This window comes from Macadamia integrifolia, chromosome 8 (assembly GCF_013358625.1).
Source record: "Macadamia integrifolia cultivar HAES 741 chromosome 8, SCU_Mint_v3, whole genome shotgun sequence".
Lineage (NCBI taxonomy): Eukaryota > Viridiplantae > Streptophyta > Magnoliopsida > Proteales > Proteaceae > Macadamia > Macadamia integrifolia.
In genome coordinates, this window is record NC_056564.1 from 20,154,479 (window position 1) to 20,174,253 (window position 19,775).

The following is a 19,775-nucleotide window of genomic DNA, read 5'->3' on the forward strand; positions in this document are numbered from 1 at the left end:
TACATTGAAGGATTGTCCCTTTGGTTCCAATGATAAGACAACAATGAAATTCACTGAATAAAAAATATTATTAAATAATAGAAGATCCATAAAGACCCTTTAGGTATAAGTTATAGTAGTTGGTCCATCCAATAAGACCTTAATGCATTGGCCACCGAAACTGAATATCAAATTTGGAACCGAGCAGAATTAACTGAATCAAATTGATTCGTTTCGAATTCAGTTTGATCATATGAGCATTCACCTCGGTTCAGTTCAGTTATGGTTCAAGGCATAAGAACCGTCAATCTAGAGACCAAATCGATCGGAATTGGTATTTGTTTGAGTATATGAGTATTCACTTTTTTTTTTAATAGTTACCTTTTGCTATTTGTTACACATATTCACATGCTAAAATAGTTTTGGAGTCAACAATGGAACTGATTTGGTTCTCAATTCGATTTTAGTTTACATCATCCTCCTACCGAATCAAAACCAAAACCGAACTGATTGACACCATTACACTTGGCCACCATGTCCCTCACTTATAACTTACATCCCTATTCTCTTCCCATCTATGAAATGGATATACATAATACATGGGCTTGGCGCTAGGTGCTAGGTGCTAGGTGCTAGGTGCTAGGTGCTAGCATTTCCCTCAAAGAGAAGCGATAATGTCCCTATGTGCGCACGTGCGCACATGCATAATTTCCAACATGCTATCAGTAAAGTTCAAAATTTGAAACCCAATAACACTCTCCCAAGCTATCAGTAAGATTTATATTTTTCATCTAGTATTGTGGTATCAATGTACAGCGCTCCATTGCATGGTGATACGGCAGAATTAGTCACCCAGTAAAGCGAAAACAAGTGGCATCCGAGGGAAGGACACGTGCCGCCCACCCGATAGAGGCTGCAAGTTTCAAACCACGTGAGGAGAAGATACCCTAGGGAGGCTCCCCAAACCCTAGGCCCAGAAACCCTATAAGGGGGAACCCAAAAGGAGGAAAGAGGGGTACGTCTACACACACCATTACTCTTGTAAAAACACTGTTCTGTCGATCTCTAACTTGGGCATCGGAGGACTAATCCCAGAGATACCTCTGGGCCTCTGCCTTCTGTGCTTGTGTAGGGTCGGCTTATGAATTTTTGGTAGTAATAGATTGGCACCGTCCATGGGAACGACGGAGTAATGGTGGGGAAGACCTACAATGGTAAGAAAAAAAGAGCAGCGCTGAGTATAAATAAGGATGAGGGGGAACCTTCAGGGGGCTCCCCCCTCGACGGAAATCGACGAAGAACGGGGAAACAATGATCGGAAGGTTCCATGAGGGACCAGGGCTCGGCTGGATATTTGATGCTTGGAGATAGTAATCCTCCACCCCCTCCTAGGGCGCAGGAATATGTGACAAGGGAGCAGTTCGACGCCCTTCAGGAGAAGTATGACCGAATGGCCGAGATAATGAAGGAGGTCTCCAAAGATGTCTCTTAGAAGACCGACGAAGCACCGCGAGGCTCCCATGTCCAGCCAGAGCGAGCTCAAGACGAGGACCAGAGTAGTTGACGATTGATAAGGTCCGATCGGAATCCTCAAAACCAAACAATGAGGAAAAGCCCAGCGCCCAAAGAAAGGACGTGCGTGCCACTGGGGCCAGGCATGAGGAATCATGCCAAGGAGAAGAACAGAGACATGAAGACTCGGGGTTGAAGCAGATGATCCTAGACCTGAAAGACAAGATCCGAAAGGTAGCAGAAAACTAGATAGGAACTCTCGAGCCGAACCTCACTAATGACACAGCTCTAGCCAATGAGGTCATGAGGGACCCGCTCTCGGTCAGTTTTTGTCTACCCAAATATGACACCTATGACAGGTCTGGAGACCCCGTCGATCATCTGGAAGGCTTCAAGGTTGTGATGCAGTTCCATCGAGTCTCGAAAAACATCATGTGTCGTGTCTTGCCTTTAACGTTCAGAGGAGCGGCAAGGTTATGGTACAACTGCTTACCGATGAAATTGATTCATAGCTTCAGCGATTTGAGTTACTTTTTTGTGAAGGGATTCTCCAGTAGCCAACCCTTTCAGAAGACCACATTAAACATGACCAACATCAAACAGCATAAAGGAGAGTCACTGCAAAGCTACATAAAGCGCTTTCAGCAGGAGAACATCACAATCAGAGGTTTGGACCCGAAAGAAGAGTTTACGGCCCTGTTGGGAGGCGTCAAAGATAAAGAGCTAAAAAAGTCTTTGGTGAAGCATACACCGAAGAACTTAGGAGAGTTAAGGGCTCAGTGTGATAAGTATATTCAGATGGAAGAAACCCTCTAAGCTGATGAGGAAGCTGAAGCGAAGAAGGGGAGAAAAAGGACCTCAAGAGGTGATGACAAACCTTCCAAGGGCAAGAGACGAAAGTTCGAACATGATCGGGCACCCAGTCCATCGAAGAAGTTTGAGAGATATGCGCCACTAAATTGGAGATGGACGGACGTGCTAATGCAGATAAAAGAAACCCCAGATGCCAGAGTCATGAAGTGGCCAGGGAAGATGGGATGACATCTTGAGCGACGCAATATGGACAAGTATTGCCACTTCCATAGAGACCACGGCCATGACACCGAAGATTGTTGGCACCTGAAGGGAGAGATAGAAGGAATGATCCAAAGAGGACATCTAGGTCGATTCGTAGACCGCAAAAAGGGGATGCCCAAGATGACAATGACGGTAGGGACAACTGCCAAGGAGACGGTAGAGGTCACCGTGAAAGAAGGGGGCCAGCCCGCAGAGGTAATTAAGAACGAAAAAGGGATCAGACACCCGAGGAAGCTGACTATCACCCCCGTGATGATCATAAAAGCCCAACTAGGGTTATAACAACTATCAGTGGAGGCCTAACCACTAAAGACAATTCTATCTCGGCCAGGAAAGTAAAAGCCTATGTGAGAAGCGTGCATGTGGCTGAATGGTCAAACAAGAAGGCAAGGATGAGAAGGGTTATCTCCTTCTTGGATGACGACCTAGAAGGGGTGCAGATGCCACATGACGATGCCCTGGTAATCACCATGACCGTAGCCGATTGCAGAGTAAAAATGATCTTGGTGGATAATGGTAGCTCAACTGATATCCTATTCCTTGAGCCTTCCAAAAGAAGGGCCTAGATAAAGGAATGCTGAAGAAGGTCGAACACCCACTGCAAGGGTTCTCGGGCACCCCCGTCAAAGTAGAAGGGTCGGTTGAGTTACCGGTAAGGGCAGGCACCGGAGACCGCCAAGTAATAGTTATGATCAACTTCCTGGTAGTAAACATATCTTCAGCGTACAACGCCATAGTAGGGAGGATTGGCTTAAACCTGCTAAAGGTTGTCGTCTCCACACCACACTTCAAGATGAAGTTCCCAACTAAGAACGGGGTTGGTGAATGTCGAGGTGATCAGGAGGCATCTCGAAAGTGCTACGCTGCCACCTTATGGGAAAAGGGAAAAGCGGGCAAGGTGCTCCCGATAGAAGATCTACGTGATGATACAAATTATCAGAGGAGAAAACCAACTGAAGAGATGATACAAGTCGAAGCCGAAGAAGGGGACAATACTCACCAAGTCAGGGCTACAATGCCAAGGCAGCAACGAGAAAAACTTATCTCATTCCTTTGAGGCAATTCTGACGTCTTTGCCTGGTCGGCCTCAGACATGCCTGGGATAGACCGAGAGGTATGGAGAAAGTGAGATACGCCCTGGTGATAGTGGCAAGAAAGTTGAGGCCCTATTTCCAGTCGCAAATGGTTTGTGTGCTCATAGACCAACCCTTGAAGAAGATACTATAGAGGCCGGATATGTCCAGCTGCCTAGTAAACTGGGCCAGAGAATTGGAAGAAATCGACATCCGGTACAAACCGAGAACTGCATTAAAAGCACAGGCCCTAGCAGACTTCATAGCCAAGACAACGCTCCCAAATAAACCCCAGGAGTCTATGGAGCCTCGGGTAGAAAGGACTTGGACATTGTATGTGGTGGTGCATCTAACAGTGCGGAAAGTGGTGCAGAGATCATACTTGTTAGCCCCGAACGATTTAAGATCGAGTATGCCATACGGTTCGACTTCGATGCCTCCAACAATGAAGTTGAGTACGAAGCACTAATAGCCGGAATAAATCTGGGGTGGGCTTTGATGCTACAGGAGTTAGTGGTGCATAGTGACTCACAACTCGTGGAGCGACAGGTGAATGGTATAAAGCCAAGAAACAAAAGATGGCCGAGTACTTGAAGATGATGGAGAGAAAGTAACAACCTTCAAGGATTTTGAGGTAAGGCAGGTGCTGCGGGCAGAGAATGCCAGTGTAGGCACGCTGTCACAATTGGCCACCTCTGACTTCACGGACCTTAGATGATCGGTATATTTTAAAGTATTACCTTAACCAAGCACTGAAAAATCCCTAGAGGTATTACCCGTTGGCAAGAACAGCCCTAACTGGATGGATGCCATAATCAAATACCTGAAGGAAGGAGTACTCCTTAAGGACAGGGACGAGGGAAGGAAGGTATGAATGCGGTCAGCACGCTTCCTATTGGAGGATGAGACACTGTACAAAATAGGGTTTACCACACCGTACCTTAAGTGCCTGAACTTAACCGATGGCGAGTACGCACTTCGAGAAGTACATGAAGGGATATGTGGTCAACACCTGGGAGCCCAGGCCTTGGCCCATAAAGTGCTGAGGCAAGGCCTGTTCTGGCCGACCATGAGGAAGGATGTGGAGTTATTTGTCAGGAAGTGCATTAAGTGTCAGATGTTCGCCCCCGTCCCTCGGCAGCATTCTACCGAGCTTTCCTCCCTGTCAAGCCCGATACCATTTGCCATGTGGGGAATGGACATCCTGGGCCCTTTCCCTCTGGCCATGAGGCAAAAAAAGTTTGTTGTGGTGGCAGTAGACTATTTCACGAAGTGGACAGAAACTAAAGCACTGGCTATGATATCCAAAAAGGATGTAAGGGACTTCTTCGAGAGGGCGGTATACTATCGATTCGGAGTCTCTCAGGTAGTAGTAACGGATAATGGAACTTAGTTCGTCAACCCAACTTTTGGCTTGTTTTGTGATGCCCTCGACATTAACTACAGGAAAACGTCCGTTGGTTACCCATCGACCAATGGACTGACAAAGGTAACCAATCGTACCCTGCTCCAAGGAATAAAGAAGAGACTGGATGATGTCAAAGGGTTATGGGCAGAAGAGTTACACAACATCCTCTGGGCTTACCGTACCATTGAGAGATCAGCTACCGGAAAAACACCCTTCATTTTAACCTACGGCACCAAAGCTGTGCTCCCGGTTGATGCAGGAGCCGTGACCCATCGGATTCAATATTATGATGAAGAAGAAAATGATAAAGGACTCTTAGCTAATTTGGACTTCTTGACTGAAGTCAGAGACGCCTCGCAAGAAAGGATCGCCGCCTACCAGCAAAAGGTTACAAGGAATTACAACTCTAAAGTCTGAAGGAACGAGTTCAGAATGGGTGACCTCGTTCTCAGAAGGGTAGAGATATCAGACCCAAGGCATCAAGAAAAGCTAGCTCCAAATTGGGAAGGTCCTTACAGAGCCTCAAGGATAATACGAACAAGATCCTATATCACTTGGAGACTACGGGGGGAGAAAATGTACCCCGATCATGGAACTCGAAGAACTTGAGGAAATTCTACTTGTAATGAAGTAGCAAGCACATTTACATTTATATTTTGTAATTTTTTGAATCCCTAAGCATTTCCAAGTTGTAACTCTCCATCCCTAGCACTCCGGAGGATTTTCATCCCATAATATATGAGTTGGTTTACGATAATCGCTTTTAGATAATTGCTAATATAAATCCTTCGGTCGGGTGCTTGGGCCAAAGCCGAGAAGACATGATCGAAAGAATAACCCTGGTTGGGAGCTCAGGCCAAGGTGGAGCAGATCTGACTAGGAACCCCCGATAGGGCCTAACTAAGATGAGAGCCGCCAACAGGTAGGGGCATGAAGGAAGCACCTATGGTGGGGGCTGAAAAAAGATACCCCGAGGTGCGTGGCATTTTTGGCCTTTGTCCCCCTACCATCAGACCAATGACTCAATGGAACCAAACCTTGTGATAAAAGTTGGTGCCCACAACCACTTGAATAAGAGCTTCAGCCTTCATACCCACACCTGTGGGTCGAAGATCTGGTATAGCCCTTCGGGTTCGGAATCCATCTTCGGGATTCTAAAAAAAAAAAAAGAAGGAAAAGAAAGCAAAGCAAAGCGAGAATATAAGTATCTGAATAAAAAAGTATTTCATTCATGAAGATGCCTGAAGGCCAAAATTAGATAAAGAACCTAAGTAAGGTACAAAGAGGCCTGAGAGCCAAGTTTAAAAAAAAAAAAAAAAAAAAAAAAAGAGCCTCATGGAGCATCTGCTGTAGGGGTGGCCTCATCCCCAGTAAGTTCGGTAACATCTACATCGGAGTGTCCTTTCCCAGGAGTAAGAGGGACCTCACGAGACGCTTGGACCCCCTATCCCTCACTGCCACTGTTCTCACCATCTACGACCTCGGTGGCGGCAGGAGTTGCATCGATGTCCTCCTCGAAGATGAGGCCACTCCCCTTGAAGGATACCTCAGGATGATGTTCGAGGACCCAATCTCGAACATCGGTAGTGCCCATGATGAACTCGGGTGCGATAACATGCTTGACCACCTCCCGAAAGTCCTCAGAGGACTTGTAGCTCTTGACAGCTCGGGCTTCGGCTTCCCTTAGCCTTACGGCCATTTGGGTCTCCAGTTCCTTGAGCTTTCAATCACTCTCCTGCTATACGCAGAGGAGGTCGGCCTCCAGATATTCGACTTTTTCAAGGAGGATTGTACGCTCCTTGTCGAGCGCTGGCTTCTCACGTTCGGACACCTCGAGGTCCTTGTCCAGGGCTTCGACTCGGCTAGTCAACTGGTCGACTTGGTTTTGAGCCTGAAAGAGATCAACCTTTAGAAAAAAAAAGGGGAAGCAATGAGAAAAGAAAAAAAATTCAAGGCTGAACGCCGAAGATTACTGCTGCCATGAACACATAAGTGCTTGTAATCATGGCCTTGGTCCCTTGGCTTTGGGCCTCGGCCACGTCTTCTGGCAGGCTCCCCTTCTGGATGAGCTCTCGGACAACTCGCCCGATGGAAAGTGTCTCACCCTCCTTGGTGGACCACCGAGGGACAAACCTGACTTCAACTTGAGAATGACTGGCCCTCGGGCTTTAAAAGTCGGCACCAGGGGAGGAGGCCCGGGGAGGGGATGTGCTGTGACTTGGGGCCTCTTCTCTTACCTTTCTTCTGCTGCCTCTGCTGGGCATCTTGGGCCCTGGCTTCCTTCAGTTGAGCCTCTCTCTCGGCTACGACTGCCCTGGCTTCTGCTCCTGAAATTTGCACTGCAACAAAGATAGTCAAGATCAGTACGAGAAAGCTAAATCAGAAGCAAAAATAGTGGCAAACCTAGGATTCACCCGGGTTAAGTCCAAACAGGAACAGAAAGGCATCAGACTGGAGGCTACTGGACTTGACAGGCCGACGGAGTGTCTAGTCCTTAGCCATCGACAGTGACTCTACATCTGTCCCGAAGAGGGTAGGTGCAGAGTTCACGTCCTTTAGATCTGGGATGTCCCAAGTATTACCGAAGGAGAACCCTTCGGACACCCTCACAAAAAAGAACTTCAACTTCCAACTATGTATCGAGGTCGGGTATCGATTTAGATATCAGAGGTCTTTTCTAGGGCAGAAGTAGTACCAGCCCAAGTCCCCCTTACTGGAACCAAGAGACATACAATTAAGGAAGAGAGGAAGGGAGAGAGGTCTCCCCATCTGAGAGAAGAAGACGATGAAGCTGAGGACCTGTCGCCACCCTTTCGGGATTAGCTGGGCTGGATAGATGCCGTAGTGCTGAAACACCTGGCTAAAGAATGGGTAAAGAGGGAGCCAAAGCCCGGCTTTGAAGGCATCTCGATAAAAACAATGCTCTTCAGGATTTCGGTAGCTTGCTCTATCTTCGAGCCTCGGTATCCGAAGGACGAACTCGTCTGGGATACTACATGATGTATAGAGCTCTATTAGCTCTTCCTCGGTCATGGTCGACACTATATTCCTACCTTTGACCTCCAGGGATTTGTTTTCCTGGGCCCTGGAGTCGAGAAGCCCCTTCCTAATACCTCCACCACTCATGTCACTGGCGGTAGAGGATGAGGAGGCATTCGAAGATGTGGATGTGGAGGACGAGTCCGAGGACATCCCTCGGACATGACTGGGACTCTGACGCCTAGAAATTGTACCCTTGGATGATGAGGAGCCACTATCTAAAGAGTTAGACATAACTTACTTCTCAATGACTCTGGTCAATCCGAAGATCAGAGGACAGTTAAGGACGAAGGGCGGAGGGTCAGAGAAATGAGTAGAAGATGACAAAATGTGAGAAAGTGACACTATTTATAGGCAAAAGTACGTCGATACGACTCCCCAGCTTCAGTAAATGGAGTAAAATGTGCTCTCATTAAATGCAGTACACGTCATCTATGCGATATTCCTGAAGTACACTCGACCAAAGCACATGAGTGTAGTACCGCACTCGAACTCGGGCAGACCTGACCGAGGGTCAAAACCTCGGTTGGGAGCCTAGGCCAAGGCTGAGTAGACCTGACCGAAGGTCAAAACCTCGGTAGGGTGCCCAGGCCAAGGTCGACCAGATCTGACTAAAGGTCACAACCTCTGTAGGAGGCTCAGGCCAAGGCTCAGTAGACATGACCTAAGGTCACAACCTCGGTAGGGTGCCCAGGCCAAGGCCGAGCAGACTTGACTAAGGGTCAAAACCTCAATTGGGAGCCCAGGCCAAGGGCGAGCAAACCTGATCGAATGTCACAACATTAGTAGGGGGCTCAGGCCAAGGCCGAGCAGATCTGACCGAAGGTCACAACCTCGGTAGGGTGCTCAGGCCAAAGCCGAGCAGACCTGAACGAAGGTCAAAACCTCGGTAAGGTGCCCAGGCCAAGGCCGAGCAGACCTGACCTAAGGTCAACCTCGGTAGGGGCTCAGGCCAAGGCCGAGCGACCGAAGGTCAAAACCTTGGTAGGGGGCTCAGGCCAAGGCCGAGCAGACCTAACCGAAGGTCACAACCTCGGTAGGGTACCTAGGCCAAGGTTGAGCAGACCTGACCGAAGGTCACAACCTCGATAGAGGGATTAGGCCAAGGCTGAGTAGACCTGACTGAAGGTCACAACCTCAGTAGGGGGGTCAGGCCAAGGTCTGGCAGATCTAACCGAAGGTTAAAACCTCAGTTGGGGGCTCAGGCCAAGGCCGAGTGAACCTGACCAAAGGTCAAAACCTTGGTTGGAGGCTCAGCCCAAGGCCAAGCAGACCTGACCGAAGGTCACAACCTCGGTTGGGGGCTCGGGCCAGGGTCGAGCAGACCTAACCGAAGGTCGTGGTTTCAAAATGAACGCCGAAACTGAAGGCCGAAAGGCCACTCGAAAGAGAAATTAAGTAGTTACTCCCACTGAAAGAGCCTCCTAGTGGAAGTAAGGGGGCTGCTGATACGGTAGAATTATTCACCCAGTAAAGTAAAATCACGTGACATCCGAGGGAAGGACACGTGCTGCCCACCCGATAGAGGCCGCAAGGTTTCAAACCACGTGAGGAGAAGATACCCGAGGGGGGCTCCCGAAACCCTAGGCCCAGAAACCCTATAAGAGGGAACCCAAATGGAGGAAAGAGGGGTACGTCCACACACACTATTACTCTTGTAAAAACATTGTTCTGTCGGTCTCTAACTTGGGCGTCGGAGGACTTATCCTGGAAATACCTCTGGACCTCTGCCTTCTGTGCTTGTGCAGGGTCAGCTCACGGATTTTCGGGAGTAACACATGGTTTCAAGTATTGGTATCAGATCATCTATATTGGTTATGTGATATCGATATTGATCAAGATCAATACCGATACTTGACCAATCCCTAAGATGGGTATTAGTATCATTCAAGATATCGGATATGATCCGAATCACCCGGCCCAATCCGATCCATTTTAAAAAAATATATATTTTTTTAACAATTACACCCATAAAGTCTTAAACACAAAACAAAAGAGGGTGAAGCAACACGGGAAGGGAGAAAGGGGAAAAGGGTTTAGCGGTTTACTCTCCCTTAGTTCGTTTCCAACTTCCTTCTCCATTTTGCAAATCTTTCATTTTAAAACTTCTCGGTTTGCCTCTTGAAACAAATTGTTTACATTCTGTTAATGAAGTTTTCACCTATTCCATTTTCTTTGGAATGTGGAATATCAGTGCCTTTGATCCACTGGTATGTATTATATAACTACTAGCCATAATTTCCACAATATTTGAGTATTTTGTACTGTTGTTTTTATGTGTTTTTCATTTTTTACTTCACCTTGTTCTGAAGGAGGTCTATTATTTTATCACAGATTGGAGCTGAAAAGAGTTATGAGATTCTTTGTAAAGCATTTTATCATGAAGCTAAAGCCAAATTAGAGGTATATTCTCTGTCTGTTACTATTGTATATGCTATATTTCTTAATTTGAGTATAATTATGGTAATGTCATTAAATATTTCGGACGTGCATTCACAAAGTCATAAGTTTTTAAATGTATACAAACACTAGTGCATATGTAATGCTCTACTATAAGACAAACATTGGGTATATTCTATATTCTTAGGCTCAGGAACTGAACCCATAGATGTTTACCCAACAATGTGGATTCATCGAGCTTACATCGCAGTTGATTGATAGGATTTAATAATACCAAAGTGGATGGGATGATGGCACTAACAATCAACGATATGATGGATCATGACATTCAGTCCACGGTTGATAGTGTATGTGGTAATTTTCTTTGTTATTTCAATATTTTATTCGTTTTCTATTGTTTTTTAAGATTTTATTTTAACGTGAAACTTTTTGTGATATATGTACAACAAGTAAACAAATCGTAGCAAATCATACAAGTGTGTGTTGAGCTCTCGACTTTGGACAAGGTGGCATCACTAGAACTTTGAAATTTGAAGAAACTCTTTTACTATATTTTCATTAGTGAAACTCTTTGTAAAATTTGAATTTTTTTTTTTTAATTTATTTATTTCCTTTCATTGGGCAAGTCCTTTCTAATAAGATAATTAATTTAATTTATCTTCAGATGGTAGTATGGTTTGAATTTTTTTACTGAATGAGATTAATCATCACATAATTATATTTGTATTTTTCACATGGTTTGGATGTGTATGGCACTATTTATATATGCTTCACTTTGGTTTGGATTTTCAAGGAAAGGAAGGGGTTCTTCAAAAACAGTTTAACAAGTTATTGAGCTATATATATATAAGACCTCACAAGAAATCTTACTTGATAGGCTTTTTTTTTTAATAGAGTGCTTGACAAATGTTACTTAATGGTACTGGTTAACTCCCCTTGAGACTGTAAAATTTCAATGGTTTGTAATGTCACTGTTTTAGCATCAAGTGATAAAAATGGTATTTGGTTTGTAGGCTTTTTTCTACTATTAAATTTTTTTATGGAATATATTTCTCTCATTTTTAAGGAAATCTGTTTTCTGATCTTTAAAAAAAAAAAAAAAAAAAAAAAAACCAAAATCAAGTTGTTTATGGAGGATTGACTATTTTATTCATTTGCGTGTGATGAGAGCGATAGTGTTTTGATCAGTGAAGGGAATGTTTCATGATAATATAAACGCATATTGTATGCAATATAAGTCATAACTTATGAAGGATTGCCTTGTTTTTACAAAGGTACCAGTACAATGATAATGCTAAGTGTTTAATTGCAAATTAACATATTTTTTAGTTTTTTTTTTCTTCTGAATTTTTACATTTCTTTTATTTATTTTTGTAGATTTTTTTTTCCCAATCCTAGCAGATACCATGACCGATTTGAAAAAACTATAAGATTTTCAATACTTAACCGATCCTTACCAATGTCGATATACCGATATATATGAATAACGATAACTAAATTCATGCCCCTATGTGCCTATCTCTCCTCTCAAAATTAGAGGCAAAAGAGAACACTTATTCCAAACATCCATTCCGTTTAATGGGGGGCATCCAGTCCTGTGGGCAATATGCTTGATATGAGTGCCATCCCTATTTAATACTCTCCCGTTTTTAGACAAGGATTTAACTTATTAAAAGGACCTTTTAAAAAGCATATCTTTATGAATTCAACTTTTTGTTTTTTAGTAAAAATTATATTTTTTCCAAATATATATATATATATATATATATATAACACCATATATTTTCAAGATGAAATATCTTTTATCAAAAAATAAAAAACGGTGAAAGATCTAAAGCAATGGGTTTTGGTTAGTACTCTTGAAAGTGAGATCTATGGAAAATCTTTTGGGAATCCACAATGACTTATTTTGGAAAGTTGAAATTAAGGCCTCCTTCCCATAAATCTCTCGTTCGGTCATCTTTAGATTTTTCAGATTTTTCTTGACGAGGAATGACTACATCCAAACCCAAGATTGCATCCATTTGTCTACTAGCCTTCCTTCTCTCCTTCATTCTCATAGGTATGCATCTCTTTCTCTTATTTTAGTCTGATCTGATTTTCAGATGGGTTAGGTTATTAGCTTCTTTTTATTAAGCTCATTCATGGCTTCTACTAGGACCAGTATTTCTTCTTCTTATAAAATTTGATTTTAATGATCTTTTATTGGGTGTATGTGGTTGTGTACAAATAGGGATTGTGGCTGAAAATGATGGATGTGTGGGAGACTGCAAGAGCCTCCATGAGTGTATGAAGAAATGTGATGCATGGGGTTATGATGCAAGTCTTGCTGAATGCTTTCCTAGATGGGAAGCACCCATTGGTGATTGCTGTTGTAAGAAAACCTATTTCTGATTCTTGCTTGTTAAGAAACCTCACCCATGGGAAAATTTTGAGATGGAAGATTGTCTCATGTGTAACAGAAATATTATACAATGAAGAGTTTGTTTAGATTCTTTTGCGGATCCATGTAGTCGACTCTAAGGTGTTCTATTTGCTCGTTGCTCCTGTTTGATACCTGATAAAGAAAATCTCAATTTCCGTTTCCCTTGTGATGACCTAGAATGTGGGGGACATGTCAAATATCCGCCTGAGATCCTGTCTTCTTAGTTCTATTCTAGATGTACTATGCAATTTTGGTAGTAATATTTCATTTCAACTGGAAGATGCAATCAGATGTTTAGGGTAGCATAAGTGATCAAGGAGTGGTAATTTATATCACAGGAGGAAACTTTACGCTGATTAAACTTATTTTAGATCGAAAATCACCTATTCAATCAGTTGGGAGTTTCGCCATCCAAACTCCATACTCATGAAAGAATCGAATCAAGATCAAAAGAGGGGGAACATTGCTTAGAATAGAATATAAGCAGAGAATAAGAACACGGAAGGGATCTCAATGACTGATCCAAAGTATTTTATTCTGGTGTTGATATATACGAACAACATAATAGTGACTTAGAGTATACAATAGATTTCTCTCAATTTACCATCACTTTTTTACCAAAACAAAATATAGAATCACTTCTAGCTAAAACCGAAGGGGTGTAAATCAGTTCGGTTCAAGATATAATGAACATAAATCGAAATCAAATCAAAAAATTATTGGTTTTAATTTTTTAAAATAAAAATCGATTAATAATTGGTTCAGCTTAATCAATTCCTATGGTTTTTTACTTTGAAACGACTTCCCACTGGAGTTGCACAGCAACTCTATGACATTCGCCCTCCCCCCTCCCCCCTCCCACCTCCCACACACATGCATAAAGGAATCGATGCTCAAAATCTATATACTTCGACAATGAAAGTGTGTGGAAGTTCGTCAAATTTTACAGAAGCAAGACAAAAACAAGAGTAAGGATGTCAATTCCAATCCCGACTGATACCATTTGGCCTGTTAAATAAACATATTGAGCTCAAGCCCTATCTAGTTATAACCGATCCTTCTCAATCCAAGGTTCTTACTTGACGGCCGCCTAATCGGGACCTATTGATTATGCCCCCACCTAACCCCGACCCTTTAAGATATTTAAATTCCTCTTCTACCCCCCTTCAAAACAATAAAGAGTAAGGACAAGCCCCTACCCAATGCTGAAAAAAACCTGACCCTCTTACCCAAAGCCTATTTTATTAGTATACTCCTTTCAAGCCTACTTTAGAGACCAATTTTTATATTGATCATTTGAATTCAACCAGCCCAAGCCCATATAAGGCCCATTTAGATATTAAAGCTCAAAACAACTGACCCGATTATAAATGGTACTATGCCCACCCAACAAAAGCCGAATTAGGTAAACGATCAACCAATTTTTTGTGGGGGTGGGGGGAGGTCAAGCCTGATTAAGTCAGACCAAGTGCGACCAATTGACACCCCTAGATAAAAGATTAGAGTATGTGTGTGTGTGAGAAAGAACAATAGATAGAAAGATAGAGGGTTGAAACCATCTGTCTCTCGGTCTTAGTCACTTCTTACCCTCTCTCCTTGACTTGAAACTTCTTTCTTGATGAGTAATATTATAATATTTAATTATGTCATCGATTTATTGTGTTTATCGGTTAAATCAGTTTGCAACTGCAGTTTCTTAGTTAAAACTAAAATTTAACGAATTATTAAACTTTAAAATCAAAATCAAACCAATCATTAGCAGTTGAATTTTAAATGACCAGTTTTTATTTGGTTTATCCATTTTGGTTCATAATAATATGATTATTATTTTTTGGAAAATATTTTGGTTCAAAATTGATACTCTTAGTTAAAAAAAGAAAAAGGACTTACCCGATGAACAAGACTCCCGCATATGCAAGGTCGAGACGTAAAAGCTACACAATCTTATCACGAGAGTGTCGAGACATTGTTTCGACTGTTTAACCACTAGGTCATAATATTTGTACCTTACCGTTGAACTAAACGTGCCATATTATATATATTAGACACATGATCCTATGCTACTTGATGTAACGCTCATGTTGTCTCTATGATGAGTTTTTCTGTGTAATTTGTTATGTAACAATATTGGCCGCATGTTCTTCCCATACAATAATTGAATTGACAAAACATCATTCCACGTCAAACATTGGTGATCAAATCATAGATTTTATAATAACCGGTTAATTGATTTTTTTTTTTTAACATATCAGAAATCAAAAGAATAAATCCTTTGGATCATCGGTATTAGTTCTGTGCAACAGAGCAAATAAGCTCTCTCCAACTCATCTTCATTCCAATTCCTAACAAGGAAATGAAATTTAGGGACAAAGTTTTCCTTCAATGATTGGAAGTTTATCATCACCATCCTAGGGTTCAGAAACCTCTTTAGGGTTTTAGTACTTTTTCCAGGAACCACTCCTGATCCTCTATATGTGCATTAAAAATATCCATAGTGAATGACCTAACCTTGGGAAAACTTGTTCTTTTTTTTTTCAGTATCCCCTCGTAGATGCTTAAAATTTCCTTTTCACCCCTTAACTTCTCCCATCTAACTCCTCCATGGTGAAGGCAAGATTCAATCCCTAGATCAGGGAATAATAACCAAAGTATTTACTTACACAACCAAGTCTATTAATAAAACATACTCGTTCTACTCCGAGATAGTTGCTTCAAGATTTTTGAATAATTTCAATGTTATAGCATGCCCTTGTGTTGCGACATAGAGGTACAAAACAACCACTGTGCCCCTCCTAGTTGATGCCCTCACATGCACTCTCATTGGCCATGGTACTAGCATAGGAGCCATGCTCCCGGACAACATTCATCCCCCCACCCCCACTCCAAAAGAAAGGAAAACAAAAAAGAAAAAAGAGTGAAAATGTATGAACACAATGTAGTTTCTGTTTCGACAATGTATTTAGAAGATGATAAATAATCGGAACCACCGATATTTAGACTCAACCCTGAAAACAAAACCCTATATTTAGTCTCAAGATCCTAGAAAATTGAAAATCCTAGGTCTAAACCACCTAACTTTGAAAGAGAAATCCAATGAAATTGAAATCAAGTTACTTGAAACTCTACGGGAAAGGATTTTATTTCAAGGGACATTATTGGATGACGAGGATAATGTGAGGTGAACTAAAAAATTAAAAAATCTTAGATCTAAACCACTATGACATTGAGATAAGGTTAATTAGAATTCCACAAAATATATTCTATTTCTAGGGCCATCATTAACCTCTGTTCTAGAAGTCCTACGAGTAATGCCACATTGGAGGTACCGTGGGTGGGAAAAATATTCAATGGGATCATTGTCAAATTGGAGAGGAACTTTCACATCTTTAGAAACAATCTCAAACCAGCCCATCTTTTATTATAGACATCAGAGCTGATGTGAAAAACCTTTGCCGAGCTATGTATCTTAAGGGGAAAATATCCCTCAGAATTTTTTCCTTGTGGAGAGATGGGGAGTGAACCCAATCAGGTATTCTGGATGAGTGTCTCAGGGTCTCTGGTGTTTTGTCCTTCTAGAAGTGTGGGGTAAAGTCCTCAATAATGGCCGGTTTATTCCCTTGAGAGATCTAAGAGCCCTTCATGATGCCTTCATGGGGTCTCTATCAATGAGGTGTATTTAGAGCATTCTTCTTTGGTTTCAAACTGGTAATGGGTGGTTAATGCTTATAATAACATAAGATTCCTCAGCTTCTCTTGTTGCAAGCTAATCATGTTCTATTTACAAGGTGACACTGTAGATCCAAGCTTTCTACTAGGTTCCTTTTATATAGGGTTGGTTGCTTGGTAGTGTCAGATTAATGAATAGAAAGGAACATTGGCTTTAGTGGTGGGGTTGCATGGCATATTTAGAGACGATAAGGGCATAGTTATTTTTAACTCCACTTTCCTTTGCCGGATAGTGATGAGTAGTATCCTTGCAGAAGTTAGAGCCTTTGTTGATGCTAGTACTTTTATGACTCAGCCAAGGATTTGTCACTTAGCTATTTAATAACTCTTATAAAATGACCTAAGTGCTGTGGTTTCTTCCACCCAAAAGACAAATTTACTTGCCATTGTTGAGTCATAGATTGATTGATTCAATTTCTATTTTTAGATTGTAGGTTTCTTTTGTAATAGATCATATTTTAGGGAGGAAATAAAACGTTCATATGGTGCCGTTAACTTCTTTAACCCTGAAAAATAAATTTCTTTGCAAGGATCTTTTTTTTTTTTGGGTGAACAAAATTTGTAAGGATGCTTTATTGCTTTAAACTTCAGATATTGCATTCTTCTAATCACTATTTCCATCCCTTCCCCCTCCCACAAAAGATTTTTAAGTCTTAACTATACAAAATCCTATATAAAATCACATAAGTGGGATATGCTGCTATCACCAAAGTCCATTTGTCTCATGTCAAACTTACTTAACACATTTCTAATTAGATACATGACTATTCACATGTTTAAGCACACAATAATAGTATAACCTAAAAAAGGCCGGGCTGAGTTTAGGCCGAGACCTCGACCTTGGCTCGGGCCAGCCTAGCCTTGACCTCGGACCTAAAAATCCAACCCAAACCTGCCCTTATGATTGAAAAAATCCAAACCAGGCCCTATTCAAGCTCAGGGTGGGCTAGGGTAGGTTTGGGTTCACAAATCATTTCCAAGAGATATCTTTGTTTTGCACTTTTTTCAAATACTCATGTGAAATGACATGATTTTATCCTCACTAAAAGAAATTGTGTACTATACTGAGACTATGTAAATGTCTCTCTAAACCCCAAGAGAGTAATCGAGTTGGCAAGGGACCTTCGCCTCAGGAAACGTGTGGTTCTGATTTTGACTCCTTTTAACTCCTTATTATAATTTGATCCATGTAGTTGTAGAGTAAGTATAAAAATATGTTTTGCTTAAAAAAAAAAAGATTTACAAATTGACATCTTTAGAGATATCAATAATAACATCTCATACTAAAACGACAAAAACGTAAAATTATAATTTATTTTTACTAACTTTGATTACAATAAGATATTTCCTTCTTGTAAATTGTGAGGCTCACAAATATGAAAGATTAGCATTTTTTTTTTAATAAATATTTTCTTCACCAAAAAATGGTAAAGATGACTTTAGAATGCAGGTGGTCAAAGAGAAATTAAGATCGAGTTACTACCATATTTTTATTGGTCTAGGGATATAATTTTACCAACGAAAATCTGCCAAGGAGAACTTCCTGGCTGAAACAAGTAGAGGATTGATCACACCATTAATAATAAATGACACTCTCTAAAATAAATGAACAAGAAAATTAACCTTGGCTGGGGATGTATACTAGCTATGACCTTTGGTTAACAAATAATATCGTGACGATTGTGGAGCCGTTGTGCTTTTCTTGTAATATTTTTTGAGTTGTTCTATCGACAGTGGAAATATTTTTTCTTTTGGGAGATGGGGTGTGATAGTAGTGTCAACTATGAAAACCTACTCTAACACCATGTAAAATTTCAATCTCATTAATTCGAACTTTTGATTTGTTGTCTTGAAGCATGATTTTGGTGGCCTCCTATTTTTTAGGGAATTAAATTTCTCCAAGGTCTTCTTTACCAAAAAAAAAAAAACTTTTCCAAGGTCCAGATTTCTCCCTCCACATACCCACTATGATTGCCATCTATCGTAAGGATGTGAATTTGAAATTGAAACCGTTTATCAAAACTGAAACGAACCGTTTACATGGAAACCGCAAAACCATTTAGTAAATGGTTCAGTTCCAGTGTCAAGTTTAGGACCAATTAGTTAAATAGGTCGGGTCGGATTAACCATTTAACCCGTTGGTTTCAAACCGAATTGACACTGTGAAAAATGAACCGTTTAAACCGTCAAAACCAATCCGATTAATCCGTATAACAATTAAATATTTGGTTGTTTTAACAAAACATAATGGTTTAATTTAGGGAAGAATTAAGGAGCATATTATGTAGTGATGTTGCTAAATCTTTGCTTGTTCAATGACATGTTTAATTTGATACAAGATTGAAGCATTTATCAACAAAAGTAAATTTTAGTAAGCATGCGAATAAACTAGTAAACCGATTACTAATCGTTTAGAAACCGCATAGAATAATCCATGATCAAAACCATGAAATCGACATCATTTAAAAACCATGGAACCGAAACCGTTTACTAATCAGTTGCACTTTCAAAAAGTGCAACCGTTTAGTAAATGATGCAGTTTTGATTTCAGCCAAATAAATGTGAACCGAATCAAACCACGCCATATACACTAAAACTCAACTGAATTTTTTTTTTTTTTGGAAGAAACCGAACCGATTAACATCCTGTAATAACCACTTTGACCGCAAAACATCCATCATTACCTCTGTCTCTCTCTCTCTCCTAAGTAGTGACGTAAAAGGATTGGAGTTGGCTTGGATTCATTACTATTCAAATCCGAATCCATTTACCAAATGACATATTCAAATCTAATCCGATATTTGATGAAATTTAAAAAACTAATATCATATCCGAATCTACAAATTTATCGGATATCTGGATATTATCCAATCTCATAAACTATCCGATTAGTAAAACCAATATAACCTATATCGATTATAAAATTTTGATTCCGATTATTGATTTCATTGGAAATAAACTGTTGCATGTCCAATGCTCATTCTTGGGAAGGTGCCGTTTTGATCTTTGGCACACAATGGATTAATGGATTACAATTATATATATATATATATATAAAAATACCTCTTTAATTTCAGGTCCTTTTTTTTCTTTTCCCTCGGCATGGCCTGGTCAATACCTATCCGGGTCCTCTTTC

General features: G+C 41.2%; 1 long non-coding RNA gene across 1 annotated transcript; it reads left to right on the plus strand.

Moving 5' to 3' along the window:
* The first annotated feature begins 12,332 nt into the window (after positions 1-12,332).
* Positions 12,333-12,983, plus strand: LOC122085661. Its single transcript, XR_006142184.1, has 2 exons — positions 12,333-12,550; positions 12,722-12,983. It is a non-coding gene; the product is annotated as an uncharacterized LOC122085661 (long non-coding RNA).
* The last annotated feature ends 6,792 nt before the right edge of the window (positions 12,984-19,775 follow it).